Below are 16761 nucleotides of genomic sequence, written 5' to 3'. Positions count from 1 at the left end.
AATATGAATTGGACAGTGACGCGACTTCTTTAGTTCTGAAATCTGGGGAAGTATCTGATCATGCTCTGATGAAGAGGCAACCCATTACTGGTCTCTTGGTTAGAAAGATTATCTATTTAGCTTAGTTTGATTGGTACTCCTGGTGAGAAAGATTATGAACTTAGCGAGTCCCCGAGACCTGAAGAAAATTGGCGAGGCACCGCTGGAGTAAACAGCCACATTCACCAACCGGAAACTGGAGGAACCGATTTTTGTGAGCTTTTATTGACATTACGCAAACCTTGAGTAGAGATTTTTAGAGCCAGCATAAACATTGATATACAAAAGCAGGAAAAATAAAAACACATGAGATGACACTCTTTGTATGTATTTGTTCTCGTCAGAAACTAAAAACTAAAAGGTACATTTTATCTTCATCACTACGAATTTTCCTTACATGACATGTAAATTTCCATTCTCATACAGGGAAAAAAAAATATTAGCAGTCACCTACCAGGAACATCTACAAAATCAAATGTCTAATTCTCAGCTAATGAAATCGTTGAAATATATGTTTCAGGTTATGGATTCTGATGCTTTATGCATATCATTAAAAAATATGTTTGACTTTTCCCTACTTGTGACTACAAAGCTTGGTCTAGGGTAAAAAAAAAAAAAGCTACGTAGTCAAACCATGGAGCTTCAACATCTGCTTCTGATGTCCTTGGCAGATTCACAATTGGCTGCCACGTGCATGTCCCTGAAATTTGGCACCATAATCAAATCCAGCACGGTGAATTTGGTGAATTAGAAAAGCAATATCCTCATCAAATACTAGTGAAACATAGTAAAAGATACAATAGAAAAACCATAAATGTATTGTGTATAACATCTAAACTGACACCTAAACCAAGCATGGAACATAGCCACACCATAGAAAACTCTCTTAACTTATATGAGGTCAATTTGTTTGCTCACCCTTTATTATAGGTCTGAAGCCTTCTACTTTCTTTGCCTTTTATGCTGCTGAAGATGAAGTCTCAGATACTCTTCCAGATCCCTAGAAACAATATCATAAGAGAAGATAAATTTCTAAACTTAGCAAAGCACGGAGAAAGAAATACAAAGGCAACAAAATAAATAATAATAATAATAATAATAATAACGTACATAATTGGCACATACCTTGCATTTCTGCTCCCTTTTGCCAACTCTGTCACCAGGAATTACAATTAAATATGAAAGTAATCAAAACCATTAAACTAACTCATCTCAGATTGAAAAAAAAAAAAAAGGAAAATTAGATATATTACCTCTAAAACTAATGGTTTCAGGGACAAAATGTACAATCCTGATCCGCAGCACCAGGTGAACGCTGCTCAATTAACAGACTTCAAAATTTCAATATTTAAACAATTGAAAAAGGGCAGGGTTCTCATAATCACACGTCTGTAAAACTATGAGATTTAAAAAAATTAGAAACTCCAATTTTCAACCTTTGATGTGCCTGGCATTTTACCATAGGAGCCATCACAGAAAGATGAACCCTCTGCCTCCTTGTATTGCAACTGTTAAAGGACATAAATCCATGAGCTGTGAAAACAGCACACCGCTTCTAATACTGTATACTACTAATCAATCATGATTCATATACTTATAACACCTTAGCTTAATTACTGTATTCTACTGATAAATAATAGTACATAATTTAGATTTTCCAAACTCAGAATCTAAAACCCCACGCTTTTAACACCTTAGCTTAATTGGTATAAGTAAAACAAATTATCTAATTTATCTTCAGAACTTCCTATCAGAAAAGAAAATATTATATTCAGGACTCAAACGAAAATGAGAAATACCATGACTAAAACACATTCTTTTTTTCATAAATAATAAATTCATTAAAAGAAACTGGAGATGTGAACTATCACTACATCATACAATAATTTTGAAGGAATTTTTTAACTGTAGATCTTAATAAAGTTTGGCCCTCCGTTAAAACCTAACAAAGATACTGACATTGTCAGGGAAACACTAGAAAAGAAAATGAGACACCTCAGATTCTAAATAATGCTGAGTCAAATCCTGAGCATGTGCAATAGTGCATGAAAATAATTAATATTTTTACAGCACGATTCATGCATTGTTGTCGGACATTCACCAAATGACTATATATCACTGTCTTAGTTTATCAATTGCAAGTCATTCTTGTCTTAGTAAAAAACAAAAAAAAAAATGAAGACAGTTAACAAGGGAACAGCACATTACTAGTGCTAACAATCATCCAAGATATATAGACAGAATGGAAGCCTAGAATGTATAAAAAAGAAAAAAAAAAGTGGAAAAGCATCTTACGCTGAAAAGGAAAAACTTTAAATTGACATGTAAAATAAACTTCCATTCATCAGTTTACTTTTATGGGGAAAAAGGAACTAGAAAATAGAAGCAAAATACAACTTAGGCACATTTTCACTTAACTATAAGCCTTAAAGGGGTGGCACTTTCTACATTGAAGGATTACGTATTATAAGAACAAGCACAAAGAAGACTGGCATTCTACAGATAATTTTGAGATATGAAAATCAAATAACTCTTTCTGGAGATTTAGCAGCGTTAGAATTTCTTTTTTTAATTCAAGATGCTCAGCACAAACAGCCTTTGTTGGCACCTTTGGCTCCAAATTCTAAATTAACCTGTAAAATATTAATTTAAAATTTTTATAGCCAATTTCAGAAAGATATTAAACTAGAATAATGAAGAGTGTTCATAAGATTTAGAATTAAATAACAATCAAATGGCTAGAAATAAGGAGCAGGATCTATTTCGCCCTAAATTGGCAATAATTATTAAAAGTAAATGATAAAACAGGGTCATCTTACAAAGACAAAAATTACAAACAAGCACACTCAAGTTAAAAAAAAAAAAAAGGTCTGTTTCACTGAACCTCTACACTGTCTCCAATAAAACCAATTTCATCTAAAAACATAAAAAGGCCTTACGATTTGAGAAATCATAGATTGAATAGGCTGAAACCCTCTTCGAGAGAGCGGGAGAGGAATCATTATGCATAGAACTTGCCATTAGACTAAGGTTAAAAAATTAAGTAACCATAGAAAAGAGTTTTCATATCTGGTCATCGTGCATATAATATAACATCATCCACCAATAACTCATAGCACCAAATTTCAGGAAGCATAGACAAACCCCAAGATCTTGTAAGGTTTGCTCAATCCGCTTGATTGTCTGAAGTGCAGCAGATGAGCTTGCAGCTTGGACTATTTGCTCAAATGCATAAGTTCTCCAATATACCCGAGGCTGAAAATTATATCACAGCAGTTAGAGAACTTTTATACAAGAGCAAAAAGTATCAAGTAACAAACTTAAAAAAAAACACACATACACACAAACACTCTTCCATACAAACTTCCAAGGAAAGGTAACACTTGCCTCCTCAGGTATTAGTTTGACCATAAAAATATTGGAAGCAAACAGAAATGAATTATTAAAGGGGAGCACATATAGTAAGTCAAATTACATATATTTCCCAAAGACAGAAGCAGTCACTTCCAATCATTTATTTTTATTCTTTGATGGAGAGAGAGAAGAGGAAAACAGAAGACTAGATGTTGCACATACCATACGGAAGGAAGCAAAATTAGAGAAATTATCAGCCATTATTGAGGTAGAAGGTGCAACAGCTGCAGGTGGAACTTGAACATTGGATGGAGATATAGTATCCCCATGACGAATAGCCCTCTCAGCACTTTCAGGACCAATACCGGATGTGGCAGGAAAATCAGGCTCTTCAGCACCTTGAACAGTATAAAACATAGAAAGCTATATTATTCTAGATTGTGGAAAATCCAGGTGAAATCACATATGCAAGTACACAAAAGCACACGCCCCTTTGATTTCTAGCCAAGTTCCAATTCGATTTACAACATCATGTGACTATCAAATCAAGTTGAGAATCTTATGCCTTTAGGTTTCAATTGAAAATTCAAGTGTGAAATAAACTGACAGAATTAGTTAAACTCCTTTTTCAGTGGCAATTGCAACTGCCAAAATAGTAGCTTGTCCAGTTAATACTTACTCGTGCAGCCACGTGTGAGTCAGCTATTCTTTTTGCTTCAGCAAGAACCTGCTGAAACAAACCATAGAATAGTGAAGAATTCATGTACGTATTCAACAAACAAGTCTACATGCAAATAACTGCTGGGAAGGTCACATATCAAACAGCAGTAATAAGTGCCAAAGCAAAAAAAATGTACCTCAGCATCTTCCGCTCTTGGTGCTTTGTTTGAGAAAGGACCATTGATAAAGCATGCTTGCATTCTGTCTATTGAGAAATATTATAGGGTTCTTATACCCAGAGGATAATATAAGAGATACACTGTATAACAATTGAAAGGAAATAATAATCTAGAGTGATATTATAGTCACCAAAATAGCTTATTTCTGTTCCTAGAAATTCCAACATAAAAGTAAATCATTCTATAAAGTTCCACGTATATAGCTACCAGACCTTAACAAGAGGTTGCCCTGCAACTTTGCCAGGAGATGGAGCCCTAGCAATCAGTATGGCTCGAGCCACTAAATAAAGATAGTGCCATAATCACCATGAGAACCACGTAACATCTCAAAGATAGAGTGAAATAAAATCATATGTAAATCCAAACTGTAAAAAGAACAGCATGAGAGTGATTTGAATGATTGGAAATAGCTAGTCTAGAAATTAGATAGAATACCACTATAATAACAATCCTTCAGTTCCTCCAGAGTCCGGAGTGTTGAGAACATGTCAGAGTGTCAGATATAATGATGAAGCGGAGATCAAACCATTCACACAAGTCAAACAATTGATCTGTCTCTTCCTTAGTCCAGATCTAATTAACAAGGTAAAACAAAAGAGAATTAACCTGGCAAATTGAATCGTTGGCAGCACAAATACGGGACTTAATTCTACTATCTACTTTCACTATTTCAGTTAGACAAAAAATGAAAAAGCAGTTAGCGTAAAAAAACAAAAGAAGAGCTGCAACCTCAAGTTGATACATACAGGATCAGTTAAAATACTTTTCATACTCCTCATCGGTGTATCTGATAACATCAACAGAGTACACCACACCAGAAAACGAACAAACATGTTCAATTTCATGAACAAACAAATGCATAAAAGCAAAAGATAAAGAAAATAAATACAGCATTAATTATTTTGCAGCATAATATAGACAGAGAGAAAAAAGAAAAGCAAAATATGCGCATACCTTGTTATACTTTGCAAAGGAATAATCACCTGTGGGTGGAACACCATTTACAACTCTCACCTGAAAGGCATAAGAAAGACTAGGACCTTAAAAATGCCAACTTAGTTAAGAGGGAGTTTTATCTAGAAACATATACTTACCCAGTGGTAAAGTTGCAAATAATCCTTTCGGGCAGACCTTGTGAAAGGAAGTCACTGCCATGTGATCTGAAGAGAATTTCAAAATCATTGAGAAACAACCCCCCCTCCCCAAATTATAGCGTTAAACCACCTAGAAATATCAATGTAAATCATTCAACATGAAAATATTGTAGTAATTTGTATTTTTATGCTCCGTTTGATTGTTGCTTAGCTACTTAATTTTCCTTGTTTGCTCTTACTTCCTAAGATTTTGATACATGCAAACGTATTTCCATCAAACTCAAAATTTTAATCTTCGATTCGTCAAAGATATATTTTTTGCATTTGCATCCAAATGTACTTTTTTCTTTGAAACCAAGATGCATGCAAAAAAAAAAAAAAAACACTCTAAAAAGTAAATGGGGTCTTGGCAAAACCTTCTTGTCCGATGGTGGGCGTCGTTTCAATTGCGAGACGTCAATCGAAGGCATAGGGGAGCCAACCCTCCTGTATGGGCATAAACCTTCAAATTCCACCCTAAAAGATAACTAAACAAAAGAGAAGCCCTCTTTCACTCGGTTCAAGCTAAAAAAATGAAAAACAAGCAACTTAATTTGTGTTTTTTTTTTTTTTAACCTCACTAGAAATTCCATCGGGTTTTCTATGGGTATCTTTCTGGGGCCGTGATTTCTTCTCTTCGGTTATTGGCAACGGAGTTTTGGGAAGTCCAAGGACGTCCTTCGCGTCCTGTAATGACATGGTGCGACGGTTTTGGTTGACGTGGTTATAACCTGTTAATCATTTTTGCATGAATATTGTAGTGGAAATTGTAGTATGTTCTGTTGGTACAATTGTCTTATTATCCATCATCGTAGCAAAGTGTTTCAGGCTGTTACTCAGTTTGGTATAACTTAGGTCCTGAAAATGCCATTTGGGAAGACTACACTGTGTTGAAATCACTGTTTCCTTCATTTGATCCTTGGGGCCAAGGATCGGTTGAAGAGGGGGGCAATGTAATGAACTTAGCAGTAGGGGATACTGCCAACTACAAGGAAGTTGAAATGAAACATGGCGCGACGGTTTTGGATGATGTGGTTATAAATTGTTAATCATTTTTGCATGAATATTGTAGTGGAAGTTCTATTATGTTCTATTGAGACAGTTGTCTTATTATCCATGATTGTAGCAAAGTGTTAGCATCAATTGCGAGTGGGTTTGTGAGTCATGTACATATAGCAAGTAGGTTATACTGACCAGTTATGATGAAAATGCATAATCATTCTGTTATGCTAAACTCTTTGCTGTAGGAAACTTACTCCAAGACAAGGAACAGCTTAGTAAACTGATGATTGATTAATTAACCAAAGCCCAGGATAGGATGAAATATTACGCAGATAGGAAGAGGAGTAAAAGGAGGTTTCAGGTGGGTGACAAAGTTTACTTAAAACTTCAGCCATATAGGCAAACATCATTGGCCTTGAGAAAAAACTTGAAACTTTCCTCCAGATACTGTGGTCCTTAGTGGTCGAATCTAAAATTGGTTCAGTTGCCTAGAAGCTAAATTTACCTCTTACCTTTAAGATTCATCCTGTGTTCCATGTACATTGCCCCCCTCTTCAACCAATCCTTGCTCGTAAGGATCAAATGAAGGAAACTGTGATATCAACACAATGTAGTCTTCCCAAGTGGCATTTTCAGGACCTAATTTGGACCAAAGTACTAAAAGTTGAATAACAGCCTAGTTATTTCTTTTAATAATCCTCTTGTCAAGCATAGTTGTTGGATATACCAATGGTTGACCATCATCATTAACTTCAGGTGGTGATATATTTGGAACAATCTTAGTTCCGATCAATGAATTTAGTAGTAGGGGATACTATCGACTACAAGAAAGTTGAAATGAAACATGGTGCGACGGTTTTGGCTAATGTGGTTATAAATTATTAATCATTTTTGCATGAATATTGTAGTGGAAGTCCTAGTATGTTATGTTGGGACAGTTGTCTTATTATCCATGATTGTAGCAAAGTGTTAGCATCAATTGCGAATGGGTTTGTGAGTCATTTACATATAGCAAGTAGGTTGTATTGATCAGTTATGATGAAAATGCATAATCATTCTGTTATCTGTTCTTCTCTCTCAACTTGCTTACTTCTCATTCTCCTCTTTTTGTGTTGTCGCAGACTAAGGTTGACGATTGGGAATCAGCAATGATGTAACACCAAAAAAAAAAAAAAAAGAATAAGAAGCAGAACAAGTTGAGAGAGAAGAATAGATAACAGAATGATTATGTATTTTCGTTATAACTGATCAGTACAACCTACTTGCTATATGTACATAACTCACAAACCCACTCCCAATTGATGCTGACACTTTGCTACAATTATGGATAATAAGACGACTGTCCCAACAGAACATACTAGAACTTCCACAGCAATATTCATGCAAAAATGATTAACAATTTATAACCACATCAGCCAAAACCATTGCACCAAGTTTAATTTCGACTTCCTTGTAGTTGGTAGTATCCCCCACTGCTAACTTCATTACATTGCCCCCTTTTTCAATCGATCCTTGCCTCTAAGGATCAAATGAAGGAAACTATGATTTCCATACAGTGTAGTCTTCCCAAGTGGCATTTTCAAGACCAAAGTTGGACCAAACTACTAAAAGTTGAGTACTAGCCTGGTTATTTCTTTTAACAATCCTCTTGTCAAGCACAGTTGCTGGATATACCAGTGGTTGACCATCATCATTAACTTTAGGTGGTGATATACTTGGAACAATCTTAGTCCCAATCTTCTTTTTCAATAAACATACACGGAACACAGGATGAATCTTAGAGGTATGAGGTAACTTCAGCTTATAAGCAACTGAACCAATTTTAGATTTGACCATATAAGGATCATAGTATTTGGAGAAAAGTTTCGAAGTTTTTTCTCAAGGCCAATGATGTTTGCCTGTAAGGCTGAAGTGTTAAATAAACTTCGTCATCCACCTAAAACTCCCTTTCACTCCTCTTCCTATCTGCGTAATATTTCATCCTATCCTGGGCTTTGGTTAATTGATCAATCATCAGTTTACTAAGCTGTTCCCTATCTTAGAGTAAGTTGCCTGTAACAGAGACTTTAGCATTAGTACTAACATCCCAAGCCATATCTGGGGGCTTATATCCATACAAGGCTTGGAATGAAGTCATTCTCAGGGCAGTGTGAAAAGTAGTGTTGTACCACCATTCAGCCAAAAAAAGCCATTGAGCCCATGTCTTAGGCTTCATAAAGCACATGCATCTTAAATACTGTTCTAAACACTAATTCACTCTTTCTATCTGTCTATTTATTTCTGGATGATAGGGAGTACTGCAATGAACATTTGCTCCAAATAACTTCTTAAACTTTTGCCAAAATAGACTAGTAAAAATCTTATCTCTGTCAGATATTGCAGCATTTGCAGTTTCACGCAACTTATGAACCCGATTCAAGTATGGTTTTACTACCTTTGAAACTGTGTATGGGTGGGTTAAGGCTAGGAAATGAGCATACTTGGTGTATTTATCAGTGATGACAAATATACAGCTGAATCTTTGTTAAAGTGGTAATCCTTCAATGAAGTCCATGGTAATAACTTTTCATGCTTGCTGAGGAATAGAAATTGGTTGGAGTGAACCAGGATAAGGGACATGTTCATCTTTATTTCTCTAACAAGCATCACACTTTTAGACATAGTCTTGAACCTGTTTCTTCATTCCTGGCCAAAAAAGATGAAGCTTGACTCTGTAGTAAGTTGCTTAGATCCCTAAGCATCCTTTTTGAGGGGTGAATCATGTAGATTATGTATAATTTTCTCTCTAAACTATCCAGTACTGCCCACATATACTCTCCTTTAAATCTAAGCACTCCATTGCTAAAGGTATAAGAAGGTTTTCAAGTTGGTTGTACAACCAATGTTGTAGTCAGCCTTTGAACCAAATCGTCACCAATATAGCTTTGCTCGATTTCCCTAACCCACTCTGGCATGACGGTAGTGGTGTGCATACATAATAGTGGGCTATTTCCTCATGCTGCCTAGAAAGGGCATCAGCCACCCTATTAATCTTGCCTTTTCTATATTGGATTGAATAGTCCAATCCTAGTATTTTAGTTAAGCTCTTCTTTTGAATACCAGTAGTTAATCTTTGTTCCAATAGATGCTTTAGGGCTTCATGGTCTGTTTTAATGACAAACGGTCCACCTTCAAGATAATGTCTCCACTTGTTTACTGCCATTAGGAATGCCAAATATGTCTTGATAAATCAACATGTTTGGGTCCCAAAGCTATGCTTAAATAAGCTACTGACCTTTTTTCTTGTGATAAAACTACCCATATACCAGTACTACTTGCGTCAATCTCCAAATAGAATGGCTTGCTAAAATTTGGTAATCTTGGAACAGGTGCCCTACACATCGCCTCCTTGAGTTACTGAAAAGCTATTAAAGCCTTGGAAGTCTAACAAAATCCATCATTCTTAAACATGTCAGTAAGCGGTTTGCTAATCACCCCGTATCCCTTGATAAACTTTCTATAATAACCAGTTAAGCCTGAAAACCCTTTCAATGATTTTAGATTTTTTGGTTGCTGCCATTTTTGCATTGCGATCTGTGGCCACCCCATTTGCAGAAATTATATGCCCCAAATACTCCACTTGCCTCTGACTAAAAAAGCACTTGCTTCCTTTTGCTTTTAACTGGTTCTGTCGTAAAACTTCAAGAACAATTTGTAAATGACTTGTATGCTATTAAGGTTAGGGCTATAAACAAGGATATCATAAAAAAATACTAAAACAAATTTTCTCAAATAAGGAGCAAAGATAAGATTCATCAAGGACTGAATGGTAGCAGGGGCATTAGTAAGGCCAAAAGGCATTACCTTAAACTCATAATGGCCTTGATGAGTTCTAAAGGCTATTTTTGGTATGTCTTCCTCTTTTACCGTTATCTGCCAATACCCTAATCTGAGATCAATCTTGGAAAAATAGTTGGCCCCTATTAACTCATCTAAGAGATCTTCCACTACAAGAATGGAAACTTGTTCTTAATCATCGTAACTTTTAATTGTCTGTAGCCAATACATAGCCTCCAAGAACCATCTTTTTTTTTTACTAGCAAGCATGGTGAAGCAAAAGGATTTTTTCTGAATTGAATGAATTTAGTAGTAGGGGATATTGTCGACTACAAGAAAGTCGAAATAAAACATGGTACCACAGTTTTGGCTGATGTGGTTATAAACTGTTAATTAGTTTTGCATGAATATTTTAGTGGAAGTTCTAGTATGTTCTGTTGGGACAGTTGTCTTATTATCCATGATTGTAGCAAAGTGTTAGTATCAATTGTGAGTGGGTTTGTGAATTATGTACATATAGCAAGTAGGTTGTACTGATTAGTTATGATAAAAATGCATAATCATTCCATTTATCTATTCTTCTCTCTCAACTTGTTCTGCTTTTCATTCTCCTCTTTTTGTATTACATCATTGTTGATTCCCAATCTTCAACCTTAGTCTGTGACAAATTAGTATTAGAGCCTGCTAAGATCTAACATATAAATTGGGAAAGAACAAGAAAATAGTATTGATGGTTGAAAGAACTTGCTAAAACACTATGCAGGAACAAATACTAGCTATTCAGAGTCGGTTGGAGAGCATGAAAGTGGCAGATACCTCCATTCCCAAATGGTGAGAAGAACAAAAGAGAACCTTTGAAGTTCAAATGGCTGAGAATCAAATTAGCCTTACCAAGATAATAGAATCTATGCTACAGAAAGGTATTATTCCAACTCAAGCTGAGAGCTATTAGGGATTACTTATTGTGCAAACCATAAGGGAAGGTAAGAGCCCCCTTGAGATAACTGTTGTTGATGAACATAACAAATATAACTTTAGACCAAATGACCTAGGAATATTGCCTAAGTTTTCCCAGGAGAATAAATAGCAAAGCCACTATAATCATTTATCATCTAGCAAAAATAGTGAGATCACTCAAAGTCTTAACTTTTCTGTGAGATTGAGTGCCTTCACTCCTAGGCCCAAAATTGAGTTACTGGAATTTAAAGGTGATAACCCTAGAGGTTGGCTAAGGAAATTTGAGAAATATTTTAACTTTTTAAAGGTTGCTGAACATTAAAAATTAGAAATTGCTGTAATGTATCTAATTGGGAAAGCAAAAGTTTGGTTTGATGGCTATGTGATGCAGAAACCACGGTTTACCTGGCACAAGTTTACAATTGATTTATGTAAGAGGTTTTGTGACAGGTCCTATTCAGATGTCGTAAAAGAATTCAACAAAATAACCCAAATATCAACTATAAAAGGGTATTAGAAAAGATTTGAAGAGTTAAGGCCGTACATGTTGGAAACCAATCCTTACCTGGATGAAATTTATTTTGTATCAAATTTTATAAGCGAATTGAAGAAGGAGTTAAAGCCTCAAGTTAAGGCTAATGAGCTTTTAACATTAGCAACAACTTATAGACTTGCCAAACTGCATGAGTTATCCTTGAAAATTGAAAGTAAAAAGCATAAACCATACACCAAACCAAACATTTTTGTGAACACTAACCTATACACCAAAAACCTCACCCCAACTTAGAACCAAACACAAAAGCACCTAACCAATGCACCAAACTCATCTCAGAAACTAACCCTTATAAAGCAAAGAATGATGCAGAACCTATGCTTTAAATGTGGAAAAATTTCTTTTCCTGGTCATGTATGTAGAAATAAACAATTGAATGCTATAACAGCCGACGAACAACTAGATATAGAAAATAAAGACGAAAGTGTTGATGAGCTTGAAAAAATAGGACAGCATCCATTAAAAGAATCGAATCACAACGACAGTAGCCTGGAGATCTCTATTAATGCCTTAACTGGGAATGTTGGTCATAGTACTCTTTGGATCCATGGAACCATTGTAGACATCAAATTTGTCTTGGCCTTTGAGTTGAACATCGATTCTAAGACTGGGTCCAAATTTGCCATTTTTATTTTATTGCTATTAAATAATATATATTAATAAGATAATAATATTATTATTAAATATAATAATAATACAAAAAAGAAAAAAAAAAAAACAAAAGGGCCGGTGGTAGTGGGTGCCATGCACGGCGCTACTACCACCCCTTGTCCACCCATGCATACATTGTCACCTCCTGTTCACCTCATGTTCATCCTTGCATACATTGCCACCTCTTTGTTTAGCCTTGTGCTCCTGTTCACCAAAGATCTATAAAGCATTAGCACTTATGCCCTACAAAAGAGGGATTCGTGCCTTTCCCAGTCACAGCCTCCACACATCTTTTTTTTTTATAAAAAAAAAATCCAAAACAAAACCAAAAAGTCTACCAAAAACCAAAAAATAAAAAATAAAAAAAAATACAGTTCTCCCCATAAGAAGGAACCATCAGCGCCAAGCCCCTACAACAAAAAATAATAAAAAAAAAAGTCAGTTTTAGTTTATAGAAAAAAAAAAGAGAGAAAAGAAACCAAAACTTTAAGTCCTGATCTACGTTGATTGGGACTGTTTTCGGTGATCAGAACACCAGATCTGGGAAGAAGACAAAGAAAGAAAGCATTGAGGTGTTTTGGAAGCTCTCCAACGTTGGCGACTGGCGGTCGGTGGTGAAGCACGATAGACAACCACCGATCATTCTGTCTAGAGAGAAAAACTCTGAGAAATGAGAAAGGTAGAGAGAGAGAATAAGAGAAAAATAAGAGAAATTTTTTTTTTAGCTTTTATAGAAGGCTGAGATTAAAAAAGACGTCGTTTAAGGAAAGGCTGAAACGAAGTCGTTTTGCTGAAGGAAAAGACCGCGCGTGGGCTCGGATTCGACCCGAGATTCGCGTAAATCAACCCATCGACCCAACTCCCTTTAGCCCCAGGCCTAACCGATCCAACTGAACCGAAACTGAACCGCTGAACGCGATCCAGATCAAACCCGAACTGCTGAACCTGATCTGGACTAGCCCCAAATCGTTGAACTAGACCAGACTGCCAGATCGATGTTGATCGGACCGTTGACCGGTCTGGTTCAGGTAAAAAAATTTATTTATTTATTTTAAATATTATTTTTGTTACTTTAAATTTTATTATTAATATTTATGCATGTTAAAATGTTTAAAATTGCTATAATAAATTTTTGCTATTTTATAATATTGTTAAAATTTTTATAATTATGTTATTTTTAAAAATAAACCTAATAACAATACAAAATTAATAAAAAATATGTAAAAAAAGAAAAATTTTATCCGATGATAAGATTCAAAGGTATTTCGAGTATTGATACCTACGAAATCTCTAGGTGAGAAGATTTTTTTTAAATGCTACCAGTGTATTTGAGTATTTATAAAAAAATTTCAATACAATAAAAAAAATTTTTTGTTATAAAATAATAAATTAAGAATAAATAATAAAAAATTTAGAAAAAGCAAAATTTTATCTAATGACGGGATTCTAAAAATATTTCGAGTAGAGATGCTTTAAGAAATACCTAGGTGAGAAGATTTTTTAAAATATTATCAGTGTATTGAAATATTTATAAAAAAATATTCAATATAATAAAAATTTCTATTTTCTTCAAAGTTTTATATGAAAGATTAATAAAAATTAATAAAATTTCTAAATAAAAAAATAAAATGTGTGCATTAACGTATTATCATTTGCATTGTATGCATTACATAATTTTTTTACGAAAAAATAAATTTGAGCCTCCAAAGATGAGATTCTAAGGTATTCCGAGAAGCGATGCCTAAAAAATCTCTAGGTGAGAAAGAGTTCTTCTAATGTTACTAACCTACTAGAGCATTTTAAGAATTATTTCAATAAAAAAAGTTTTAATTTATTTTTCTTGAATAATATTTGAATAAAAAAAACCAACTCCCAATAAATGAAAAAATAAAAAAAATTATTTTTTAAACACAAAAAATAATATTGTTTTTTATCAAAATCAAAGGATAATACGTATTTAATTGATACCATTTTAAACGGGTACTGTGGGGGTGCTAATCCTTCTCAACGCGTAACCGACTCTCGAACCCAGATTATTTTACAGACCATAAAATTATTTTTTTAATAAATTTTAATAAATTTTAAAATTTTATTAAAATGATAAATTTTAATAGGTGGCCAATCGCACATAGCCAAAAAAGATTGGTGGCGACTTTTATTTTTTTTATTTTCATTTTTCAAATTCGTCGGACGGCTTCAAAACCATTATGATAGCTTGGCAACTCCGCTGGGAAAGCCATTTATTTTCGAGAGTCAGGCCAAAATTAACTATATGTTATCATTAAATTTTGATTTAAACAGTTCTAATCGATTTCTTAGATTTTTATTTTTCACTTTCAATAAGAAAAAAAGTAAAAAAAAATTAACAAATTGAAAACAAAAAGAAAAAAAAATTGACACATGTTTCTTTTACTATGCCTCTTATGCTTTATTTTTTTGTATATATTACTCTTGATAAATTATGAAATATATACACAGACAATGACATGATGCATCTCATGCATGAGCTCTATACCCAGGCTCCGTCTTTTATAGGAGGAAGTAAAGTACCTATGCCCTCATGAGGTGATAACATCCGTAATGGCAAACAAAATACTTTCACTCAAATTGAATCGTTTTCGTTCATAGCCTGTAATGGGTGAGGATCAAGATGTTTTACTAGTTCAGTGTGGACAATAGTAAGAAATAATTTGAGAACCTTTAGATGCATGTCAACCCAAATCAAGCATGTAATAAGCCATAGGAAGCTAACCTTAAGTAGAGCTTTGCCCACCCTCTTGTAGAAAATACCTAAGTCCAAAATGTATATGAATAAAAGTTGTGTGTAATACAAAAATAAAACAAAATAAAAAAATCTCAAAAATTTTTTTATTTCAAACCACCTCCTCACACTAACTCAATTTTGTTTTTTTTTTCTTTTTACATTAATCATATTATATAGTTCTACATAAAGGTATTTGCTTTAAGATATCTTTCTCCTAAGAAGTCTTCATGGATCCCATAGAACTATAGACTTGCTCAAATATCATGAAGAATTTTTAATGTTAAAATTTGTCCAAAAGCAAATATCTCCCACTTGCATTCATGCATTATGTGCACCATTTTTTATTTTTTTAAAAAATAAAAAATGTAAAATAAAATTTTCAATATATTGCATTTTAATTTTTTCTTTTAAATTTTTTTGGTGTTGAAGGGTCAAGAATAGCTCGTCCACCAAAAATTTTTGATTCAACCTACTTGCCATTCATACAATACCAGAGCTCAAATAAAAATTATAGAACAAGAATAGGTCAATCGATTTGAAAGGATTGAGAAGGTTCAAGAAGGACTAAAAGAGGATCCTAATAGGGTAATGGACATGCTCAAGAATTTGGATAAAAAAAAAGCAGTGAAAGAAAATTCTAGCCTTCAAGAATAATCTTCAGACATGGTGGATTCTACATACCCTCCAGGGTTTGAACCACGACCAACTTAACCTTTTCAAAAAATCAGCATTCAAATTTCTACCCTCGGAGGATATGCCAATCTTTATCCAGGGATGACCTCTATACTTGTTTCAAGATAATTCCAAAATTTTACTAATCCTGTCATGATAGAAAAATCATCTGAACCAATCCTGATTCCAGACTCAGATGATTCCAAGGAGAGAAAAAAGCTAGAGATAGAGACATCTGAAAAAGTAAAAGATACCAGTGCTCAATAGAAGATAAAATTATTAGAAGAAAGACTTAGGGCCATAAAGAGAATAGATTTTTATGGCTCCACGAATGTAACTGAGCTTTATTTAGTTCCAGATGTGGTCATTTCACCTAAATTTAAGATCCTTGAGTTTGAAAATATGATAACATAAAATGCCCAATGACTCATGTCACTATATATTGTTGCAATATGACGACATATGCTCGTGACGAGAAGTTATTGATGCATGTATTTTAGGATAACCTTACAGGATCTGCAGTCAGATGGTATATTCAACTAGACAAGATTCGTATTCATTCCTGACAAGAGCTCTCAAAGGCATTCATTACACAATATCGACATGTCATGGATTTAGCTCAAGATCATCTACCTTTATAGAACATGAAAAAGAAGGTAATCAAAAGCTTTAAAGAGTATGCACAGAGATGGAGAGATATAGTTGTATAAGTTTAACCTCCTCTCACTGAAAAAGAAATAACTGTTTTATTTGTAAACACCCTGAAAGTACCGTACTATGAGAGATTGATAGATAATGCCACTAAAAGTTTTATAGATATGGTGATATCCGGTGAAATTATTAAAAATACTATAAAGAATGGCAAGTTCGATGTAAGAGAGATAAGCAAAGCAAAGAAAGGTGAAACCCCTAAAAAAAAGA

General features: G+C 34.2%; 1 pseudogene; it reads right to left on the bottom strand.

The window, feature by feature from the left end:
* Positions 1–963: 963 nt before the first annotated feature.
* Positions 964–6344, bottom strand: LOC111313383 (SWR1-complex protein 4-like; annotated as a pseudogene).
* Positions 6345–16761: the final 10417 nt, after the last annotated feature.

Source organism: Durio zibethinus, chromosome 23, assembly GCF_047325235.1.
Source record: "Durio zibethinus cultivar Kanyao isolate XHJ-2024 chromosome 23, ASM4732523v1, whole genome shotgun sequence".
NCBI lineage: Eukaryota > Viridiplantae > Streptophyta > Magnoliopsida > Malvales > Malvaceae > Durio > Durio zibethinus.
Note: the sequence above shows the minus strand (reverse complement) of the source record. Positions and strands in the feature narration are given on the sequence as shown.